The following is a 24,297-nucleotide window of genomic DNA, read 5'->3' as shown; positions in this document are numbered from 1 at the left end:
CTGATAAGTTTAGTATTTTTCAAACCCAGAAAAGGATACAAAAACTCACAGTAAAGTGAGTTAAGAAAAAAATGCCAAAACTCATTATGCTAAATCCTAAATCTGCTTCTGCATGAATACTGGCTGAATTCCTTTGGCTCTGACCAGTCATAGTACCACTACCCCTGCATGCCAACATATTTTTAGATCCCCATCTACCCTCATTTCCTCTAACTTTCATGATCACCTCTCTTCAGGTTTCCTCACTTCTTTCAATGACCTTTTCCTCCCCTTTCCAGCCCTACTGGGCTTCTCATACTTACTGATCTGTTAACAAAACACTCCCAATACCACCTTCCTCTCAACCCTCACCCTGCTCTTACCCGTAGTCTGGCATCTCCACCACCAACACCAAATCAGTTTGCTTCTTACTATACTTTTTATTCTGCTGCTCTTTTGAGCTTACGTTTATTTTTATGCTGCTACACTGTTTCTCAAATGCATGAAACTTTTATTAATCTCATAATGTAATCCACATTACTGCAACTATGTATTATACATATAAATGATGTTCTGGAACTATGTACTATGCAAGTTTAGGTTAATGCAACTCTTCTCCCCAGGCATCTGCCAAAAATGTGTACTTTGACCCAGTTGGACTTTCCTGGTAAACAAAGGTCAATAAATACATTCCAAAATTACAGTTTTCTATACTGCATGGAGGATATGTGAACAGCGCCTTTATAGAGCTTGGAATTACAGTCTTTAAATTGACCCTTGTTTCCTGACTTCAGTTACTGACCATGCCATGGTCACATTAAGTTAAAATCTCCCACAAATAAAACTTCACCCACCCATCACTCTAAAGCCATGTATCCCTGTTACAGTACTACACACCAATTTAATATGGTCAGGCCCCCACAGATCTTTGAAGGTTTAACCGGAATTTTTGGCTACATCTCCAAATCAAATGAATATTCACTTTTTAATGCAAATGATATGCTATAAAAAACTAACAAAAAAAAGTGTGGTGTCAGATTCTACTTGAGATTATATCTTGGGAGAAAAAGTTTAAACACCATGCACCTCTTCCAACTGGTTTTGATCTTGCGTTTTGCTACACCCCTATTCTGCTTGCAAAGGAATTCTATCTTCTGATTATTTACAGATTTCTTATATCTCTTGGCTTTTACAATCCAGTATATTCATAAAGATTCTTCCTGTCACGTGTTTTAATCAGTTCTCTGGCCACCAAGCCAAGGAGAAGACATTTCCTGCCCAGGGACAGTCTACCTACTTTGGTATCTAGTATCCACAAAAATGTCTTGCAGGATGGATTTGCACAAGTTCTGCAATATGCTCAGGCAGGTCATGCATTAAGTGATATATTAAAGGCACTTTTGAAGCTCTTCCTATGAAGTTTGAATTAGGCAATCCCTACACAGGGATACATGTGAATCTCTTCTGAGATGGTTAATTTGAGACCAGCATCTGATGAACACATGAGCAAAGTGGAGGGAAACCAGGATAAGGAGATACACTGGTGGTGCGCTCTGCCAGCCAAAAGGAGGAGGGACTTATTGCATTTCCTGCGCATGTTTATGGGCAGGCAGGTGCCCATCACATCCGGGTTCACCATTAGTATATCCTGTATGAGAAAAGGAAGGAAGGCCTGTAAAATTATTATAGGAGGATCGTAGACTACTAGGCTATCCACCTGGAGGTCATTTCAAGCCTAGCTGTTTCATCCCAATTCAATACCACAGAAATGCTAGTCAATACCAAAGATTGCATTTAGTAATGACTGCCCATGTCCAGGAGATTGTGGGTGCTATCCCTGAAAGAATTTATGGTGCCCCATCCAGACTTCTCTTGAACAGTGTCAGAGGTGCTCTGTTTCACATGAATTGGTAGCCTATTCAAAGACGCAGCAGTCGCTAGGAGACAAATCTGTCCCTCAAGCATGTCCTATTTAAGTTGCAAGCCATATTTAGGTTCCCTAGTCCCATTTCATTTAAGAATCTGCAGCATGTTCATTAGGTTTGGATCTGAGATTGCTCTGTAAGCCAGGCATAAATCCCCCCCCCCTCCCCCAAGAAGTCTACACGATACAGAGTATAGTGACAGGGACTTCAGTCAGCCTATGTAAGGCATGTGCTGGAGTCCCTTGATCTTTGTTGGAAACCTCGGAGAGGTCTCAAACTGCTGCAGGTACTTTGTACAGTACATGCAGAGTGAGCATTATACTCAATTATGGGCCATATTAGTACAGAGTATAGAGGGCTTATAACCACTCTTGCTCTTGATGTGATGCCTTTACTTATCAAATGTGCTGTGCACAAAGCCTTCCTTACTACAGTAGACACATGGTAGTCTAAGTTAAAGGTCACACTCAACTTCGAATCCCAGATCCCTTACCACTTCTTGAGTACTTGAGGTATTGTTGATTTGGTAGTGTTAAGGGACATTGTTTGTGCCCTGTAGCACCCTGCTGGTGACAGGTCTGCGGGTTGATGTGGAGTCGCCCACTTTGATAGTGTGTCCGGTCTGTGGGCCATCTTACAACAAAGGGGCTTACATTCAGTTTGTTAGGTTTATTAGTAATGCCCAAGTATGGGATGCCAAGTCGAGGTATGCTGTGCACACAGATTTACCCTCATCAATGGCCCTGGTCACATTTTCGAAGTAATCAGCCAGATTCAACAGGCAGGATCCGCCCTTGAAGCCAAACTGGGTGGGATCCACGGTTTGGAGGTCACCTATGTCTTTACTTACGGAGGTCCATAATGATACATTCCATAACTTTACAGAAGAGGCTGGTCAGGCGTATGGGTCTAATTCCCTGGGTCTGGTCAGGCGTATGGGTCTAATTCCCTGGGTCTGTTGCTAGGCCACCTCTGTGGTGGGGAATGACCATTGCTGTTCTCCATTATGAAGAAAGCTTATGGTTACACTATAGTTGAGAAGAGTACTTAATTGTGATGCCAATTCATGTTTTAGCCTGCTGTGATGCTGTCTGGTCCCATAGAGTCTTGTTTTTGCCTTGGACAAGACTTTGATGACCTGCTCTTCAGATATGTAGGGTGGAGGGGTTTGGAAGGGATAAGGGAGTTAAATTTTCACTAAAAATAACTGCTAGCAGGTTAGCGGACTCTGTGGAGGTCAATGTGTGATACCATTGGTCACTAGTTCTGCACATACTTGGGTTCTACCTTTTAGGCTACGTATGTAGCTGCAAAAGGGCTTATGGTTATCCTTGGATGTGCCAAGTTTCTCAAAGAAACCCTTAGAGGATTTGACAAGTTGTCTTATTTGCTTGAGGTTCAGGAGGGTGCTTTTCCATTGTTGGGGCCTCATCTTTGTTTTCTTGAACAGCAACTTTTTGCTTTTACTGTAAAGTTTGATGTTGGATGTCCAGCACCACGGCTTGTTTTTACTTGGGGCTCTGGCTTTGACTCTCTGGTACAGCAGAGTTTATACACTTATGCAAGTGACTGTACAAGGCTTTAGTGTAAGCTGTGGTGTAGTTACCACTTCCAGGTGGGGGTGGGGATTGGCATGCATTTATACCTTCACCTAGGAGAGTATAGTTTGCCTTGGTGATGTTTTTTAGTCAGATTTCACCCTCTGTGAGTTCTGGTGTTAGTCCCAGCTCGAGGGTGACTGACTAGTGGTCAGATTTAACCAATGAAAGTCCGACAGTTGCGGCAGTACATCTGTTAAGACATGTTGGCGAGGACCAGATCTAGTATGTTTCTCTCATCAGGGTATGAACAATTTGTTCTGGGGAATTTGAGTTAAGTCAAGGAACTTTTGTGCTAGCAAGTTAGGGCTAGCATAGGTTTCTTAGTTGGTGGGATAATTGAAATCCCCCATAACTAGAGTGACTGGTAATATTTGGATAGTCTCCAGTTTGGTCAAGCAGGCTTCATACACGACCCATAGAGGGGGATTCTATAACTGGCTATGACTTGAATGGGGGTCTTACCTACTGTAACCTTAACTTGAAGTAACTCTGTGGAGTTGTCCAGTCTAACTAGATGGGAGGTGAATTTCTCTAGTGTAGATAGAAACACTGCCTCCTTTGGTTCTCACATTCGTTTTGTGGTCTGAAGGTGTGGAAGGCATTGTAGTTTTGCCAGAGTGGGGTACTCTGAGGCCTTGAACCAGGTTTCTGTGGCTGCACAGACATCTACATCTTTCAGTGATCCAAGTGCTTCCAAGGAGTGCAGAGTTTGGTTTAAGCTCCTAGCGTTTAGCAGCATGACCCTTATTTTGTTATGACTGGCAAATTTCACATTGGTAAGTTTAAGACCTTGCCTAAAGAAAGGCACTATGGGGACGCAAGAGCCTTTACCAGCAGCTGAAATCCTAGAAGTGCCAGGTGCAAACTGTCTCTGGCAAAGCAGTGAGATTTGTCGACCATGGCTTCCCAGGCTGACAGGAACTGGATCCTCTAAATCACACCAAAAACTAAGCCAGTTATTGAAATCACATAATTTTTTGTTTATACTGTGGCATCATTCTAGGTGAGGTAGTATGCTGCTCAAGGCTGGGGACATAACTGGCTTGGACACATACTCAGAGAGCTCAATCATATCTCACTCCATATAGTCCAGTGAGGTGCATCTCAGGTCATTCACTCCAATGTCATAATGGTACATGTTGCTGACAGACCCAAGTGAATGTGTGATCTGATTAATCCTGGCACCGGACAGGCAGGTGACAGTGACTTTCTCCTAGTCTAACCTGGTGATTGGGACATCCATGCGTCTTCTCTATAGAGTCTGCAATAACAAGAAGTTATGTACTCACCATAAAGTTCGATGTATGTAGTCCATCTCACCTCACATTCTTACCCTTGGGTTTGGAGCCAAACCTCTGCTCCGACTCTGCCATACTCTAGCTCAAAGTCTTCAATTGGCTCGTGGCCAAGAGGTATCCCATACTGCAACGCACCCATTCCAGATCTTGTTTGCTGCAAGCTCACATACACAAACACGCTGAAAGAACCAACCAAACAAAAAAAGGATACTGAAACCAGAGTCTAAACCTTTAGGTCCTTGAGGAGGGGCTAAGGTGGGTGGGTTAGTAAGAATGTGAGGTGGGATGGACTACATACATCGAACATTATGGCGAGTACATAACTTCTTGATGTTATGTAGTCCAATCTCACCTACATTCTTACCCTTGGGACAGTGTCCCTAGAACCTAAACCTTGGGTGGCTCATTGAAAAATACTCCCGAGCACAGTGGAACCAAAGGAAGATCCGCCTCTATAAGATCCAATTTGTAGTGACTAATAAAGGTGCGAGGCAATGCCCATGTAGCTGCAGCACAAATATCATCCATAGATATCCTAGCCTGAAAAGCAGTAGAGGTAGACACCAAACGTGCAGAATGAGCCTTCACTTTAAAGGGTAATTCCTTGCCATTTGAATTATACATGAAGAAAATGCAACTAGAAATCCATCTGGACAGAGTTACTTTAGAAACTGGAGCTCCAAGTCTATTGTCTGAGAATAGGACAAAAAGAGCTGATCGGATTTCCCCAATATCTTCAGTTCTATGCAAATAGAAATGCAATTGTCTGTGAACATCTAGCTGATGAAACTTAAATTCTGCCCTGTTAGAGAATTCAGGGAAAAACAGAGGCAGCTCAATGGACTGGTTGAGGTCGACAACTGAAGCAACCTTTGGCATAAAGGAAGAATTAGATCTTAGAGAAACCCTATCCTTGTGAAATACCAAGTAAAGGGGCCAAACCGATAAAGTTTGGAGCTCAGAGACCAGCCTAGCCAAAGTGATGGCTATCAAAAAATTGGTCTTCCAAGACAAAAATTTAATGTCACAAGTAGCTGCTGGCTCAAAGGGAGGCAAGTTAAGCCACTGTAACACAAAAGGTCCCATGGCATTACAGGATCAAAGACTGGAGGTTGAAGTAGCATAGTCCCTTTCAGAAAAGCCTTACAAAGCCTGTGCACCACTAGATTGGGTTCATTAGCAACATGAAAGGTAGTAATGGCTGCCAACTGCACTTTGATAGTTGCCACAGCTGATCCCTGGCTGAACAGTCGAGAAAGAAATTCTAAAACTGATGGAATGGGAGCTGTATAGGATCAATCTGCCTTTCATGAGCCCAAATGGAGAATCTCTCACTTACTGGAATAAACCTTCCTAGTAGAAGGCTTGTGGGAAGAAGACAGAATATGAACCACCTCCAGGGAAATCATGAAGCCTGACTAGGGGATCTGGAGCAGCCAAGCTGTCAACTTGAGGGTCTGAGTGGAGGGATGGAACTGCCCTGACATACGAGTCAGCAGATCGGGCTCTGGGTCCAGAATCCACGGATCGTCCATTAGATAAGGGTGGAGAAAAGGAAACCAAATCTGACGAGGCCAGTGTGGTGCAATCAGGATCATCTTACCTCCCAAGGATTGTGCTTTCTGAAGAACCTTAGTTATCAGGGTACTGGCGGGAAGGCATAGAGAAGACCGGAGGGCCAATTGTGAACTAGAACATCCCTGGGTGCCTCTCCCTTCAGGGGGATAAGGGTGAAGTAGCTGCTGCATTTGGCATTGAGGGGGCTGGCAAATAGGTCACAGCAAGGCAGACCCCATCTGCGGAAAATCTGCTCTGCCACTTGTTCGTTCAAGGGCCACTCGTGAGGCATCAGAATAGCTCTGCTCAGCCTGTCGGCAATCACGTTCGACTTCCCCAGTATGTACATTGCGTCAGGAAGACACTGCCAAACTCAAAGTGCCTCTGTAAAGGGGATACAATCTGGTTCCTCCCAGTTTGTTCAGATACCATACCACTGATGTTGTCTGAATGGATTGCAATTGTCCCATGAGGACGAAAGCCCTGAAGTGCTTGCAATGCTAATAGCACCGCTCTCGCCTCCAAGACACTGATATGCAAATGGGTCTCGTGCTCTTGCCACGTGCCTTGGACTGTCCTGCCGAGATAATGCCCCCCCCACTCAATCTGGGAGGGATCCATGGTCACCGTGGCAACTGGAGAAGGAAGAACGAAAGGCATGCCTACGTTGCGATTGCTGGTCTGAAGTCACCAGCGCAGATCCTGCTTGCACTTGTCTAATCAGAATAAGATTAGAGAGCGGGAGATGCTGTAGACAATTGGCCAAAAAGCAGCCACTGAAGAAGCCTCATGTGTAATCTCGCAAGAGGAACTAGCATAATAGTGGCAGCCATGGTCCCTAATAACTTCAGGACCACTTTTACCTTTAATGGTAGCAAAGCGTAGACCTGCTGCTGTAAAATCTGAATTCTCTCTTCTGGTAGGAAAGCCCTCATGAGCACCGTGTCTAATTCGGCGTCGATAAAGGTAACACATTGCAAGAGCAACAAGGCAGACTTTTCCCAATTCAGAGTAATTCCCAGACTTTTGCACAGTGCAAAAGTGGTGTCCCTGGTCTGTAGCAGTAGATGCCTGGTGGTGGCAGACAGCAGCCAGTCGTCCAGGTATGGAAACACTTGGAATCCCCAATGTCTGAAGTGAGCTGTTACCACTGCCATGCATTTGGTGAACACCCTGGGGGCTGTGGTGAGACCAAAGGTCAGGGCTGAAAACGACTGGCTCCCAACCGGAAGCGCAAGTGACTTCTGGATGCCCTGTCCATCTTGATAAAGTGGTAAGCATCCTTGAGGTTGGAGCACATCCACACATCTTTCCCTAATAATGGGAGAATTTACTGCAACGTGACCATGCAGAACTTGGACTTCTCTACATGAAGGTTCAAACAGCTGAGATCCAAGATGGGTCTCAGGTCCCCTGTTCTTTGGCACCAAAAAGAATCTGGAGCAAGTCCCTAATCCTACTTGGTCTGCGGGGACAGGCTGGATGGCTCCCTTTGACCGAAACTTTTGTACTTCAAGTTGCAGAATCCCTGTGACTGGGTGGAACATCTGGGATTCTTTTGTTTGGAGGGGGATAAGATAGAAGGGGGAATATAACCCCTGGAAGGGGATAAGATAGAAGGGGGAATATGATAACCCCTGGAAATTATCTCCAATACCCACTCATTTTGGGTGATCTCTCCAGGCTTCTGGGTATAAAGAAATGCGACCCCCGACTGGCTCCAGAGACGCACAGTCAGGCCTCCCCTCAGGAGCGCTGGTAGGGAGAATCATGAAAGGAATCACGGTCCTCCTGGTTAAACGGGCCTCCTCTGCCTCTAGGGTGGAGTCCAACTGAATTTCCACCCCATCCCCTGCCTCTGGAGGGGGAAATCACTGAGAGTCATAAAAAACCTCTGCGACTTTCTGAACCACATTTTTCCACCTTTCTGCCCCTTGGGGTAAGGTCTAGGAGGCATAAGGATGAACCGTCAAAGACAGCCCTGGTGAAAGTAGACTTGAAAGCCTCCGCGAAGTTGCACAGGTGCATCCAGGAGTGAGAGACTCTGGAACCCACAGCCCTACTCGTCCAGTCGGCTGCATACGAGATCAGCCTCATGGAGGAATTGGTAATGGAATTTAGGGTACACACCTGAGCATTGACCTTTTGAACCACAGCATCAGAAACGTTACCCTGTAGACTGTAGATGGTTTCAGCAGGTTCCTTCTTGGTGGCTGCTGCCACCACCCTGGCATCTATTGGAACGCCTTTCGTAAGAAAATTCTTGTCTGGAGGAGCAGACAAAAAATTGTTGGGTCTCTTAGGGACCGGTTCCACAGTGTCTGAGTTTACCACATTTTCCGACAAACGAGATCCAGTAGCTCGAACAGGGGAGAAACCCAAGAGGCAGGGGCTTGAGACCCAAAGGCCTTCAGGAACACAGACTCCGGAAAAGGGGATTTGGAAGCCATTTGCCTCTCTGCCTCAAGATTTCCAGGATATCGGAGAAAGATCTTCAGAAGACAACTTGGGCGACCTTTTGGACTCCAAGGTCGGTGTCAGACGTGAGACTCATCTAGGAAGTAAACGTGCTTCCTCTTGCACACTCTTTCTGGGGGGCTCCTCAGGCAAAAACTCCAGGGAGACCTCAGAAAGTTGGGGACTACTTATGGGAGGTATCCTGAGGCCTTGGGTCTCCGCTGGATAGAGGGTGATCCGAGACTGACACTGGTGCTGGAGGAGGCAGAGTGTTGGTGCCATAAGATGCAGCTGATGACCTGGCCAGCATGCTCATGACCTGTAAAGTTGAACCCCACGGCTCTGAAGGCTGACTGATCGTGGAAGATACTGTAGTAGCCCTCTGAGCCAAAGAGATGAGGTCCAAAGCCGATGTCTGACACAAGCTCAGAGTCAAAGCACCGAGAGGAAGGCTAGGAGCCGAAGATGGATCAGAGACCTCCCTCTCGGGTCTGACCAGTGAACCAAGAATCCTGGACCCCATGGACGGCGCTGATGGGTCGGAGTGGAGATCTGAGCCAAGAGGCCAGAGGGGGCTACTGGGACAGACCTCACGGCATCTGACAGAACTGACAGCTCTGGCTCCGAAAGCCAAAAAAGGCTCAGAGTAGGAACAGCCAAAGAAGAGGGGAGGATGGGCTCCGGGGCCGACTGGGCCGGAACCAAAAACAATTTAGCCAGCACCGATGACTGGAGCAGTTTCTGCACCACTATTTACATAGTCATCAGAGAGGGTTCTAAAGGACCTAGAGGATAAGGTCAGAGATCTGGATCTCCCTACATAGGGAGACCTATGAGACTGAGAAACCGGTCGAGGAACGGGAGACTGGCTCCGAACGAGAGTATCTGTCACCAGCTCCAAGATACTGGGAGCCAATGTAGACAGTCTGTACTGCCTTCTGTTAGCACCGAAGCCAATGGAGCCGATGTAACAGTAGTTGTAGCAATTTTCTCTGGTGGCTCCAAGGAAACTTACGGAGCCGGAGAGCACTGTTTTGTAGATTTTTTTCTTTGACTTCTTTTCCAATTTGGAAGGAGAGGATCTGGAACTAGAATACCTCTCCAAGTCTTCTTCAAAGAAAGGTTTCAGTAGTCCTTTTAAGATAAGCTTGTTCTTCCTCTCCTGCAGTACACTGGGACTGAAAGCATGGCAGAACAAGCAGGATTCTTTGAGATGAATAGCCCCCAAGCAGTACACGCACACCGAGTGCCCATCAGTTAATGATATCTTGTTACTACATTCTACACACTTTTTAAAAGCCCGAAGGCCTGTGTTCTTTGGGATCCTTTGACATGCTGACAAGAAAACTCCACACACCACACACAGGGGAACACATGAACACCCTTGCACCATAACCAAACACAGAAGGGCACGGGAAACTAGAGACTCTAACTGAAATGGCCTAGAACATGGACAACCACAAGGAGGACTAGGTCCTCCAATTTAAATGGGCCTAGTCCAGGAAACAAGAGACTAACACCACAAAAACAATAAAACACCAACAAATAGGAAAAACTACAACTGGAAAGTAGGGAGAACAAGGTCCTCCGACTGAAAAATGGGCCTAGCCCGTGGAGACAAGGGGTGAACGGGATGCCACAAGGCCAACAGAACCGGCCACACAACCAACAGAAACAATACACACAAGGTAGCTATGAAAATAGCATTTTGGTCAATTTGTTTAAATTTAGAAGAAAAAAATTATACTTTGCCACGGCACAGAGCGAGACCATGTCTGAGCGTAACTAGTGGCAAATGAGATCTGGCATGGGTGCATTGCAGTATGGGATACCTCTTAGCCACGAGCCAAGTGAAGACTTCGAGCTAGAGTATGGCAGAGTCATAAGAATGTGAGGCGAGATGGACTACATAACGAGTGTTAAGCCTTATGGGCTTAGGTGAGATACTGATGTTACTGTGTCATGGGTACTGTGGGAAATGTGTTAGTTGTAGTAGTCTTGTGTTTTGGAGATCTCTGCTGTTTCAGTAAGTTTTTTGAGAGAACCTCCACTTATAATTTTTTTGTGTTTGATGCATACTGTGTGCGTGAGTTGTGGTACTATGTGCATGAGTAACGGTGGGTCGGTTGACAACCTCTTCAGTGTTGCTGTGCGAGAAAGCATGGATTCAAGATTCTTGGTATAGCTACATCTCTCATACTCTGTACTAGAGTGAGTTGTTAGTAGAGGGTTGTTGGTTTACGAGGCAATTGCTACACTGTCTCAAGAGACCCAAGTTAACAAGGTTTGCAGGAAAAACAAGGGTAGTTCAACTGTCCATAATGTTAGGTTGAAGACTTGACACAAAGGGGGGCTTTTCAGGATCGATCAAGGAGCACAGTGAATGGATATTTCTGTTGGTGGCTTAATAGGTTACAACTCACTACTAGTATTTCTCTGGACCAGGAAAGTACTAAGGATGTGGGCTACAATAGTGTGCTACAGCTGTATCCAAGGGAAAATATCTGTCCAGCTAGGACGCACACTGTGCGACGTGCAAACGAAACACTGGGCTTAAATACCAGAAGCTAAAAACTTGGAAACAAAATTTAAAAATGTTAAAAGGGACCAATGAAGATGCTTACTCCAAGCCCTTGATCAACTACCCTTCACCAGACGGGCTCCAATCAGCACACACTTCTCACTAGAGTGCAGAAGGGCTCCTTCCAATCAAAGATGGCCTAGAAAACACACTCAAAACAAACAGCCACTACAAAACAGACTCAGACGCAGCAAACCTTATCTGGACCATACCATAGCTACTAGCTACCCTAGCTTTTGGTGGGAAACACTACAGAATGTAACAGCAGAGAAATATCAGTGAGACACCAGAAAAAAATCAGCAAGGAGACTCTAAAGAATGTTTTAGACCGCTAATAGATCAGGTATTTTAACACTGCGTGGCGGGAAAACCAGAACAAATTGCTTTGCAACAATAAAAGTACCATCAAATACTTTAGTTAAAATAGCTAAAAGAGCTTTGTAAACAGTGAACACAGCGCAATAAATTACAATTTAAACAGGCATGGTAAGGGAAATAATAGTACATTGTAGTTTAGTATACAGTATATAAGCAGTATTTGTAGACAGGAGGCAATAAAAAGTGCATTAAATAGTATAAGCAGAAAGTTGGGAAACTTACGGTTTTTGGGAAGCTCAGAAGCCTCTAGCAGTCTGGTATCTCAGATCAGAGTTGTGGCTGGTAGCCCACCTCAGTTCTCAAAACTTGTTTGATACAGATCCATCCAAGCATAACTTTTGAGAGCCTGTCTTTAGCACCAGAAATCTTGTACACAGTTTCAGTTCTAGTTTGGTGCCCATTTTCCTACAGCTTCTCACTGCAGCAAATACTACAGAAAAAAAAAATCAGTAAAGCTAAGCTGACTTGTTGGGACGTATCACACATTTCTAGAAGAAAGGCAGATAATTCTGAATTCTGCTGTCCAGCCAGTGGCAATGATCTTGCTTACCTAGCTATCTGCCATCAGGTCATATTAGATTTCCTTGAACTCTCACACCATGGATTTGGGAGAGGGGGGAATGAGACTGCACAGTCAATAGTAAGCATTGCCCTCTCAAGTGGAGAAGCTGCTTCCCTGATAAAAATGGGCACCTCTTCAGTAATTCCTGGTACAAGTCAAACTACTGAGTGAAATAGTTTCAGAATTCACAGCCTTCTTGTTCTACTCAAACATTTAAAGATTTAGTGGCACAGCACGATGCTTCAGAGATCATCCACGTGCAACTAACAATGGGCAAAACTGCAATTCAAATTGCAGCTTGCTACAGATCACCCACCATGCCCCAGGACCCCCATTACACATTTCTGGAAACACTGGGAAACTTAAAGGTCCTACCAAACACCCTAATATTGGGCGATTTCAATTACCCAAACATTAACTGGGAGAACTACTCAAGTACAAACTCCCTTGACCAACTTTTCCTAGAATTTATAAACTCAAACGCTCTGGTTCAACTGGTCAACACACCCACAGAGGTGACAACATACTGGACCTGGTCATCACCAACATGGGCGACCGGTCTTCCACAGGGTCAACCCCTCGCTGGTTAGATCTGACCATAAACAAATCACTTTGGATATCCACATTCCGCCCCCACCCCTGGACAAAAAAAACACAAACTTTTCAAAAGCAAACTTCACATTACTTAAGACAGAGGTGGAAAGTTTTAAAGCCCCCATGCTGAAAGATAACTGTCCAAGCTGCAAAATCCTTCACTAATGCATTCTACGGGCACCTACAAGAATGCATGGATCATGCCATCCCAAGCAAAACCAAGACTCACTCCTCCAAGAAAAGGAAACCAGTCTGGTGGACTCCTGCCATAAACAAAATACATAATAAAAGGAGGAAACTAGTACAGAAAAGAGTGAAATCCCCAAGAAGGGAAGACATCCCTGATCAGTATAAGCAAGAAACTTCGATCCCTCATAAAATCATCCAAGGCGAACTTTGAAAGAAAAATTGCCAAGGACTCCAAAGATAAACTATAAGGCATTCTTTAGCTGTGTAAAGAATCTCAGTGGCAATGCTCAGATCTGCTCGGAGTTAGTGCAGAATGGCATAAAATACACTGAACCAACATATATCGCCAATATCCTGGCAGACAAGTTCAGTGCAAACTTCACCCCCCTCTCATCCCCAAGAGGGCCCATAACCATACCAGAAGAATGTAGAGTCCCTGAAATCACAGACACTCAGGTTAAAACAGCCATCTCCAAAGCCACAAACACAGCATCAATGGGACTGGATGGTGTCCCAGGCTGCATCCTACAGGAGCTCAAAGACTAACCCCTCACCTAAACACTGTTCAAACTCAGCCTCTCCACAGGCTACGTATCCGGAGTGGCGCACAGCAGTGGTTATTCTGCTTCACAAAGGTGGAGCCACAACAGACCCTGGGAACTATCGCCCTACAAGCCTGACTAGCTTGGTCTGCAAGGCTATGGAGCGCATCATCATGGAACTCATTAACAGAGACATTGGGAACCTCCAAACACTGGACCCTACCCAGTTCGGCTTCGTTAAGGGCAGATCATGCCTCCTAAACCTGGTGGACTTCTTTGATACACAGTTACAAAGGCTACAGAGGAGGGAAAAGTGGTACACACAGCCTACCTAGACCTCGCAAAGGCCTTAGACACTATTCCCCATTCTGGTATTATAGACAAGCTCATCAGCCTGAACATAAATCACTACGTCACAAGATGGGTTGCCAACTGGCTCATGGACAGAGCCCACATGGTGAGAGTTGCGGGAGCTAGGTCCGTGGAGTTCCCCAGGGCTCAGTCCTAGGACCACTCCTGTTCAGCATATACTTCTCAGAGGTACAGGCAAACACAGGAGGACTATGGCTGACCAAGTCTGTAGATGACTGCAAACTTGGGGCTATAATGGACTCTCCAGCTGACAAAGACATCCTCCAAAAGGGTCTCACTGAGACTGATACCTGGTGTCAAAATCATGGCCTCAAGCTAAATGCCAAAATGTGCATAGTCATCCCCTTTGGAAAAAACAAAATACCCATAAACTACTACATAGGTGGTAGTCCCCTAAATACGGAAGATGTAATAAGGGATCTGGGGACCCAAGTAGACAGTAATCTCACCTTTGATCATCACATTGCCAAAGTGGTTAGACAATCCTTCTACGTGGCCCACCTAATCACAAAAGGGTTTGCATCCAGATCAAAAAAGGTCATTGTGCCCCTCTATCATCACTCATCAGACCCAGAGTAAAACGTCCCATTTGGGATGTACCTTACAAGACACATGCAACAGCTGGAAAGACCTCAGAAGTACCTCACCAAGAGGATCACTGGCCTCAAACATATGCCCTATGCAGCTCAACTTAAGAAATTACAGCTGAACTCTGTTGCATACCGCCTACTCAGAGGTGATCTCTGATATACAATGCCATGTCCAACCCAGAATTAATGGATATGCTAAAGAAAACCTTATCCCCATGAGCCACAAGCTCTAGGGATCTCATCCTCACCACAATATATAGGACATGCTGGAGGGATAGATTCTTGTCCCAGAGACTTCCCATGCTTTGGAACAAGATCCCAATCTACATTATGCAGAGCACCGCACTAACACTCTTCAAAAGAAATCTTGACAAGTGGATGGGAAACAAAGTTTCTCGGGGATCAGTTCAGTGGCCCTGCTGGACAGATAGCCTAGTACCTACCTATGAACCTATCGTAGGTGTGGCGGGGGGCAATGGTGTCAAAAAACTATTTCTCACCTAAACTTCTTGTACTTCTAAACAACTGCAGGCGGGGTCAAATCTTCAGACAGGTGCAGGTTTGCCCCACAGTGCCTGGTGCTGCAGGAATCTGGTCTCTCTCTGTGTGTGAATGAAGTATTCTTCCCAAACTTGTCCGACACCCTGCTTTCCCCATCATTAGGGAGGGTGTTGAACACTGGTGTAAATGTTTAGACAGACATCTTTGTTCATAGACACCGCAGTACAGTATATGCCTGAGATTTTGAAGGTGTTAAAGCAATGTGCTTTCTTGTTTTGGAGGCACGTGGCTGATAATGCTTCTGTTGAACCAGATTCCCAGAGGTCTACGTTACCATAGGAATGGCTGAGAGCCTTCACATCTCTATGCTTAAGTTCTTATCTTCCATGCACATCTCAGAACTATTTTGGGACCCTATTTATGACTCTCTCTCAGGTTGAAGATTTTTTTAAATTAAATCCTCTAAAATGGCAACCCATGAAAATAGCATCCTCTTCACTTATCACAGCCTGAAGGACAGTGCAAATAGCCTGAATAAAGCATGTCATCCTCCTACTCCAACCTGGACATCTCAGACAGCAAGGGGATTTATTTTCCTAAGCCGTTGGGGCACAGCCTGAGAGGGTATGGCTGACTAACTCCCTCTCAGTAAATCTATAAACAGATTGGATATTGACCCCACTGGTTGCCACCAATCTGACAAATTTCTGTGAAAGGAACACTTTTGGGGGGGGGGGGCTTGTCACTAGTAGTGATGAAAGAAGCCTCACTATGAATCTGACCAACATATGTAGCTGGAATGTAATGTGCATCCATGCAAAGTTACAGAAATCTGTGCCTCAGTGAGTCCCTAGTCAAAGGCTTTGGAAAAAAAAATGTTGAAACTCGGAAGTCTGGCTTGCTCAAGTAGTTAAAATTCCAGTGTGCCTCCAAACCTGGACACAGTCTAAACTACATCTTTCCAGAACCAATGTCCTCAGGCCTGGGCAGGAAAGGTGGGGGTCAAAGGCCACGTACATATTCACTGCCAGCTGTTACCTGAAAACACTGAACTTTTGGGTTCTCTCATCTTAAGAGCAACAGCCCTTTTTCATTCCAGAACTTTCTGGCTGTAAGCCGTACTGGACAATTCTTTCTTTGAGGAAAAGGTACTATGCTATAGTCCACTCAAAGAATTTATTTTGGCATGAGATAGCCTTGAGGTTTTAGGTTTGATGAATCAATGCTTTTTTACTGAATGCCTTAAAAAGTACTTGTATGAGGAAAACAGATTATTTTCCTGATAAAAAACAGACCTATTGAGTTTATTTTCTGGGGTTGCCATTAGCCTTTGGGAAAAAAATATTTACAGACTTTTGGAATAACTCTCAAAATACAGTAACACTGAAACACACTTACTGTTCTGTAGATGTTGTCTGGAAGGAGAAAATAAGCCAACAAAATGCCTCTTGTGGAAAAAATGAACTAAATGGTGCAGGTTGCTCTCCCTCTTCAGTCAAGCACCATAACGATGTCCTTGGTGTGGACAGAACAACTTTGCAATGCAGATATCGGACAGTTTGGGAAGTCAGGCTGGGCATACATATGTCCATGAGTAGCAAATGCTCATGTATAAGGAATTGCACTGCAGCAGTGAGCCTTACTGTGAAAATCAATACACTATGTAAAGACTTGAATAAAGGATCACGGAGAAGGATTTAATAAGGTGTTAACAGCCTTTTCTACAGCCAGGTCCCACCAATAGGCAACACTCAAGACCACCGTCTCACGGGTCTACAGGAACACACCCCACTGCTGGAAAAGATCAGCCCAAAGGACTGACATTTACCAGATGGCCATTTCCAAAATATCTTATAATTCTTGCAGCAGTGAGCCTTATGACAAACAGTTACTGTTGAGGAGTACCCTCCCACACAGTGGCACATTCCCCAGTACAGAGGAGTACCCTCCCACAGTGGCACATCCCCAGTACAGAGGAGTACCCTCCCACAGTGGCACATCCCCAGTACAGAGGAGTACCCTCCCACAGTGGCACATCCCCAGTACTAGTTAGGATCAATCAAGAGAAGGGGTATGCTTCAACAGCTAGCTTGGCTTTAGCTGGAAATGGGAACTTATTTTGAAATAACATTTTACCAGAAGAAATTAAGAAAATGTTATCTATATGCGTTTAATAGAAGTAGAAATAAGACTGCATCAGATCACTTGTTCCGTTTTAATTCCGGATACTGGCTAAGGCTCTTGCCACCCCTATAGTGCCTTTTTTTAGGCAAAGTTCAAATGACAGTCAGCACCGTAACCGGTACAAGCAAGCAAAATCTGAGGGTAATGCTACTCAATGCTAGAAGTCTAAACCTCAAAATGCACTCACGAGGCACTCCTTAAAAATGGAGAACATTGACATCTGTGCAGTGACAGAGACCCGGTTCAAAGCTCCAGAGAGCACCCCTGCATTACCGGGCTACAATTCATACCACACCTTTCGGCCACCTAACCCAGAATGAAGCACTAAAGGCGGAGGCGTGTCCATATTCATTAAGGATATCCACACCTCCAAGCTAGTTGCACAGCATAAATGCATCCAAGATTATCCAAGTGCAACTAACTCTGGGCAAGACCGCAATCCCAATTGTAGCTTGATACAGACCCCCCACCATGCCCCAGGATTCCCACTCCTCATTTCTTGATACACTGGAAAGTATTAGGATACAACCCAACACCCTAATAATGGGCGATTTCAACTTCCCCCACCATTAACTGGGAAAATTACCCATGTACCAACTCTTTTGCTCAAGGTTTTCTAGAATTCATAAATTCCAATGCCTTGGATCAACTTATTCACCCCCACCAGGGGCAGCAATATCCTAGACCTGGTCATTCCCAACATGGGAAACCGGTGTTCCACACCAGAGGTCAATTCCTCGTTGGTCAGATCCAACCACAAGCTAATCAGCCTAGACATCCACATCCCACCCCCAATTAGGGAAACCATCGTAAAAAACTTCTCCAAAGCCAACTTCACACTTGTAGCAGACTTCACGACACCCATGCAGATGGACAATAGAGGTAGGACTGCTGAATCCTACACAAATGCACTTTATATAAGCACTTACATGAGTGCATGGATCATGCTATCCCAATAGAACCAAGATGTTATCCTCCAAAAAGAGGTAGCCAATCTGGTGGTCCTCTGCCATAAACAAACTCTACAAACAGAAGAAAGAAACTTTTTTTTTGCAACAGAGTAAAATCCCACGATTTGAGGAACTCCCTGGTCAACCTCACTAAGAAGCTGAGATCCCTCATAAAATCCTCCAAAGTTAGTTATGAAAACAAAATTGCCACTGACTAAAGACAACCACAAAAAACATTCTATAGCTATGTCAAGAATCTCAATGGGAACACTCAAATCTGCTCCGAGTTACAGCACAATGGCACTAAATATACAGAACCAACTGATATTGCCAACATCCTAGCAGAAAGGTTCAGTGCTAACTTCACCCCCTAGAGGGCCCATCTCTATACCGGAAGAATGCAAAGTTCCTATAATCACGGCTGCACAGGTAAAAAAACTCTCCAAAGCCAAGGACACAGCATCCATGGGACCGGACAATATCCCAGGCTGTGTTCTACATGAACTACAGAATGAACTGGCACCCTACCAAAGTACCATGTTCAATCATAGCCTCACCTCAGGCTTTGTACCCATTGAATGGTGCACTGCAATGATTATCCCACTCCACAAATGTGGAGCCACGGCGGACCCCTGGGAACCACCACCCCGTTAGCCTGGCGAGCCTGGTCTGCAAGGCCATGGAACTCAAAGACATTGGTAATCTCCAAACTCTGGACCCTACCCAGTTTGGATTTGTAAAAGACAGATAATGTCTGCTAAACCTGACTGACTTCTTTGAAGCAGTCACCAAAGCCATAGATGAGGGTAAAATGGTTCACACAGCTTATCTAGATCTCGCCAAGGCTTTCGACACCATCTGCCACTCTGGAATTATAGATAAGCTCACTAAACTAGGTATAAATCCCTATGTCACAAGATGGGTTGCCAACTGGCTCATGGACAGAACCCACACTGTGAAAGTAGTTTATTCCAAATCCGACTTCAGACCAGTGACAAGTGGAGTACCACAGGGTTCAGTCCTGGGTCCTCTCCTGTTTGGTATCTACTTCTCTGAAGTGCAGGCCAACACAGAAGGTCTTTGGTTAACAAAGTTTGCCGAGGACTGCAAACTAGGAGCCATAATCGAAACTCCCAACTATGTGGACAAACTAAAAAAGGGCCTCAGAGAGACAGATACCTGGTGTCAAAGCCATGGCCTGAAGCTCAATGCCAAAAAGTGTATGGTCATCCCTTTTGGTAAAACCTCCGTACCCATGAACTACCACATAGCTGGTAGTCTACTTAATGCTGAAAATGTGATGACCTTGGGACACAGGTGGACAGTAGTCTCTCCTTTGATAATCATATTGCCACAGTGGTCAGGAAATCCTTCTACGTGGCTCATCTCATCACAAAAGGATTCTCATCCAGAAAAAAAAAAAAAAAAAAGGAGGTCATTGTTCCCCTCTACTCACTCATTAGACCCATTATAGAGTACAATGCCCCTTTTGCTATGTACCTCACAAGACATCTACAACTGGAAAGACCACAGAAATACCTCACAAAGAGGATTACTGGCCTCAAACAGATGCCCTATGCACACAGTCTCAAAAAATTACAGCTTTACTCCATCGCATATCGCCTACTCACGGGTGATCTCTGCCTAACATACAAAGCTGTGTCAAACCCAGAGCTGTTGGACATGCTCCACTTAAAGAAATCCCAATCCCACCGAGCTACATGCTCTAGGGACCTACACCTTGTCACCACAATAAACAGAACATGCTGGGAGGGATAGATTCCTGTCCCAGAGACTTCCCATGCTCTGGAACAGACTACCTATCTATGTCAAACAGAGCTCCTCATTAGCACTCCGAAAAATCTTGATTGGATGGGAAATGGGAAATTCACCCCAGGGATCACTTCTATGGCTCTGCTCGACAGGGGCACAGGAAAATAATTTTCTTGGGTGGCGAAAGCCAGGGCTAGGCTTAATAGCCTAGTAACTACCTATGAACGAACACAGACAGACTAAAACTCTGCTCTCAGACACACATTTCATGCTTTTATTCAAGGAACATTCCCACAACAATAGATGTTCTACTGGATTATCACTGCAGTACCCCAAGCTATTTGGGTCAAACCTCTCCCCATCAGCCAGTTTGAAGTTTGGGTGCCCTCCTGGTGCTCTGCCAAGTAGAGCATGAGCAGCCCACACAAGACTGTTGAAGTACATTTCTTGCCTAGAAGAGAGGAAAGATCCCGGAATACTGCTAGGCAACAAAGTGACTAACTATACACAAAATGGTGAAAACACTCTGGGATCAGAAACAGAACAGCAGAACTAAGGGGGCTGGGGGTGGGAACGGAGTGCAATGGTGACACCCTAATGTAAGTTTACTTACACAACTGTACGGCTTTCAATACATGGAAAACTATTACAGTAGTCTAAACTGTTTAGGTAGATTACCACAGCTATGTCAGTAGTAGAAAGAGGGAGGAGGCCAACAATTAAGTCTCCAGGTTCGCTTGGAGAATGGTTGTAGCAAATCCTGCACTGCACCTGGACAAGTAATCCAGTTTGCACTGCTTTATAAAAGGTACATACAAAGGACCAATTTACTTCCCCTAGAATATCTCTAGAGTCCATCCCTTTCCAGAAAGCCACTGAAGAAACAAATAGCCTTGTGAATAAGCTGCAACTCTGCCTGGAAGTAAATCATGGTACATATAAGGAAATGTAATAGCAAGTGAGAACCATCTAGAAATAGTTTTGTCAGTTTGTACTTTCCTCCACCTTTCAGAGGACACAAACAGATTGTCAGTTTTCATGAAAGGCTGTGTTTTGAATAGATAGTAGCAGAGCTGCACGTGTACATCAAAGGAGCACAGAATGCATCAAAGGAGCACAGAATGCATTTTTCTCCTTTATTCTGTAGTTTAGATTGGAGATCAACAGTCTGAACTGAAGTAAACTCTTAAGGTAGGATTTGTTATCAAAGAAACCTTGTTCTTGTGGAAAATGAGGTAGGTTTGACTTACCATAATTTTATTTTTATTTTACATTTGTTAACCGGGGGTGTGAGCCGAAAAGGCCCTTTTTCAGCAGAGGCCTGGGGAGAAAAGCTCCCCAAAGAAAAGTTACAAATACATTTAGTTGGACATGATCAGTATAATTAGAAAATACATGTTTTTACAGTGGTATGCGGCGCATCAATAGTTACAGTGGAGAAAACAAAAAAAATAATTTAAAAATAAAGGTAATTGATAGATTTGTCGTGTACAGCTGAAATTTGGAACATAGGTAGAATACATACATAGTACACAGGTACAGTACATACATTGTAGACTAGCCAGTGTTTGCGAGTAAGATTGAAAACTATCATCAAGTACTCTAAATTTAGTATGTATACCTTATCCACTTTCACTAGCCTGGGGAGCAATCATGGCACTGCCAACTTTGCTTGAGATGTTGCTTGAGATGTTGCCTGATGAGGTCTTTAAAAGGAGGCTTTGGATGATGTGTTTTGAATGCTAGTGGGGACAGAGTTCCATTTTGTAGCCACTGAACTGCTACATAGCACATCTCCAAAGCTATTGTAGCTGTTGGTGAATTCTAGTAGAAATTTGCTTGATGATCTAAGAGGCCTTTTGGCAGAGTGATGTACTAGGTTTTTGAGGGCAGGACACTTATTGGGGAGGTAATAGATACAATCAGCTCTGCCTCTGTCATTCTAAGTTAGGAGGTTGGGCAGTTCAAGCCAGTGGAGCTGTCTCAAAGCAGTACAGTGAGGAGTTCTATATCAGTAATTTGCAGCAAAGTGGGCAATTCTGTTATAGCAGACTTCCATTTTGCTTAGTTCAGATTTGTTGAGATTACTCAGAATGGGAGATGCATAGAGTAGGGTGGATAGAAGTTGGGAGCGAGCAATGGCTGATCTTGTGTTGTTGGTAATAAATGGTTTGATATGGTAGAGTGATTCCAGTTTGGAATGTACTTTAATACTAAAGCTGAGATGACTATCAAATTTTAGGTGGGAGTCTATGGTTATTCCCAATAGCTTAGCCTATGCCACTGGAGTGACTGGAGTAGCATTTGTGGAGTAGATAGTGAATCGACTTATCACTGTTAGAACTGGTTATAATCATAAGCAGAGTTTTCTTTGGACTGAAGAGAAGTTGGGCTTTGGTAAGGTAGTTTTCAACGTCAGAGAATGCTAGTTGAGTTGTTTGCAGGAGGGTGGGAATGTTTTGTGCAGCGCAGATTAAGGTAGTGTCATCTGCATACTGAATGATAGATGCATGCTGTGTGGAGGTATGGAGGTCATTTGTGAAGTCTGAATAGAAGTGGTCCTAAGATAGAACCCTGTGGGACTCTTATGGGCAGCTGAGGAGAGAATTTTTCCCATTTCATAGCTTTGGTACCAGGAAAGAGTGGAATTTGATAGGTGATATTGGTTTAGTTTGTTTAGCAGGATTTGGTGAGAGACTCAAATGCTTTGGACATATCCAAAAAAAAAAAAAAAAAAAAAAAAGTTGAAGCCTGTAGGCCTTCATGTTTGAGACTGTTTACTGTGTAGCAGAGGAGGGCTGTAGTGGTACTATGGGCAGGTCTGAAACCATGTGGAGTAGGTGACAGTTTAGCATGTGGGTATGGATGCATTTTTCTAGGATTTTAGCCAGGGGGGAAGAGTAAAGTAATGGGTCTGTAGTTAAGTTTAGTGGAGGTTCTGCCTTTATGTATGGGTGTAACACTGGATATTTTCCAGAGTTTGGGCACATAGTTATTGATCTGTTTATGAGTGTGGAGACTGGGATAGCAATAGCATTTGCTGTGAGTTAAGAAATATCTGGGGAGTAGGTCAGCTGCTGTTGATGAGGATTTTAGTTCAGAGAACATGCTTTTGATTGAAGTGGTGGAAACTGTTGAGGGTACAGCTTGTATTAGTGTTATTTATGTTGGGGGGGGGGATAGTGAGGAAGGGACTGTCCTGTGATACTAAGGACAGAATTGAGTTCACAATGTGGGAGATGAATTGTGTTTCGATGGGAACTTTAGTGTCAGGGGTGGTAGGTTTGGGGGATTTTAGTAGCTTGTTTACATTTTTCCAAAATTTTTGGGGGTTGTGTTGGTATTTAGTTTGTAATGTTGTGTAGTAGGATTTTTCGTCTAGCCTAATGCATTTTTTTGCATGGTTGCACAGTTCATGGTTGCACAGTTCTTGGTACTTGGCTAGGCTTTGGGTTTTTGTTTTTTGATAGTAAAGCCAGGCAGCATCTCTGGACTTGAGGATTTGTTTGGTTTCTTTACTGAGCCAGGGGTTTGTATAGGTTCTAGCCATGATTTTGCGCAATGGAGTGACAGTGTCTAGGTGTTGTAGAAATGTTTTGTTGAAATATGCTACAGCCTGGTCAAGTGGTAGGGTTTTTTGGGGGGGTCCAGTCACAGTTACAGAGTAAAGTGTTGAGGACCTCAGGAGAGATTTTTTGTGCGTTTCTAGTGGAAATAGTTAGTGGTTTTTCATACGCTTGTTCTACTACATAAAGTATATTATGTTGTGGTCACTTAAGGTGTCTGGGAGAATGCCTGTGTGAGGGTACAATGTGGGGTTGTTAGTTAGGACCCATTCAAGGATGGATTCCCTTTTAGATTTTTTTTATCACATTTGGAATTTGGACTAGCTGCTGATAGCCATGGAGACTTTAGATTACATGGTGGTTCTGATATACAGGTGAACCAATCTAGGTTGGAGTCCCCCCAGAATAAGGGTTTCTTGTCAGTATGTGGAAGAACACCAGAATACGAAGTCTTCAGGGCTAGCAGGTGTATTACCAGGTGGAATATAGATCACAATTGTGGTGATGACCTTTTTAGGGTGAAGTTGTGAGACAAGTATGTCCCAATTACTGGGGGAGGGGTAGGAGTTTGGTAACTGACAGTTAAGTTGGACTTTTACAGTAAGGCAGTTACACCCCCTCTACAAAGTGGTTTGTCTTGTCTAATATTGTAGCTGGTAGGGAGAACAGAGTTAGCCATGTTTTTATTTAGCCAGGTT

General features: G+C 44.4%; 1 protein-coding gene across 1 annotated transcript in view; it reads right to left on the bottom strand.

Annotated features, from left to right (window-relative positions):
- Nucleotides 1–24,297, bottom strand: part of LOC122815927 (angiopoietin-related protein 5-like) — a 597,255-nt gene that overhangs the window by 488,762 nt on the left and 84,196 nt on the right. The gene's annotated exons all lie outside the window — the stretch shown is intronic.

The sequence above is a fragment of the Protopterus annectens genome, chromosome 11.part0 (genome assembly GCF_019279795.1).
Source record: "Protopterus annectens isolate FY-2018-M chromosome 11.part0, PAN1.0, whole genome shotgun sequence".
In the NCBI taxonomy this organism is placed as follows: domain Eukaryota; kingdom Metazoa; phylum Chordata; order Ceratodontiformes; family Protopteridae; genus Protopterus; species Protopterus annectens.
Note: the sequence above shows the minus strand (reverse complement) of the source record. Positions and strands in the feature narration are given on the sequence as shown.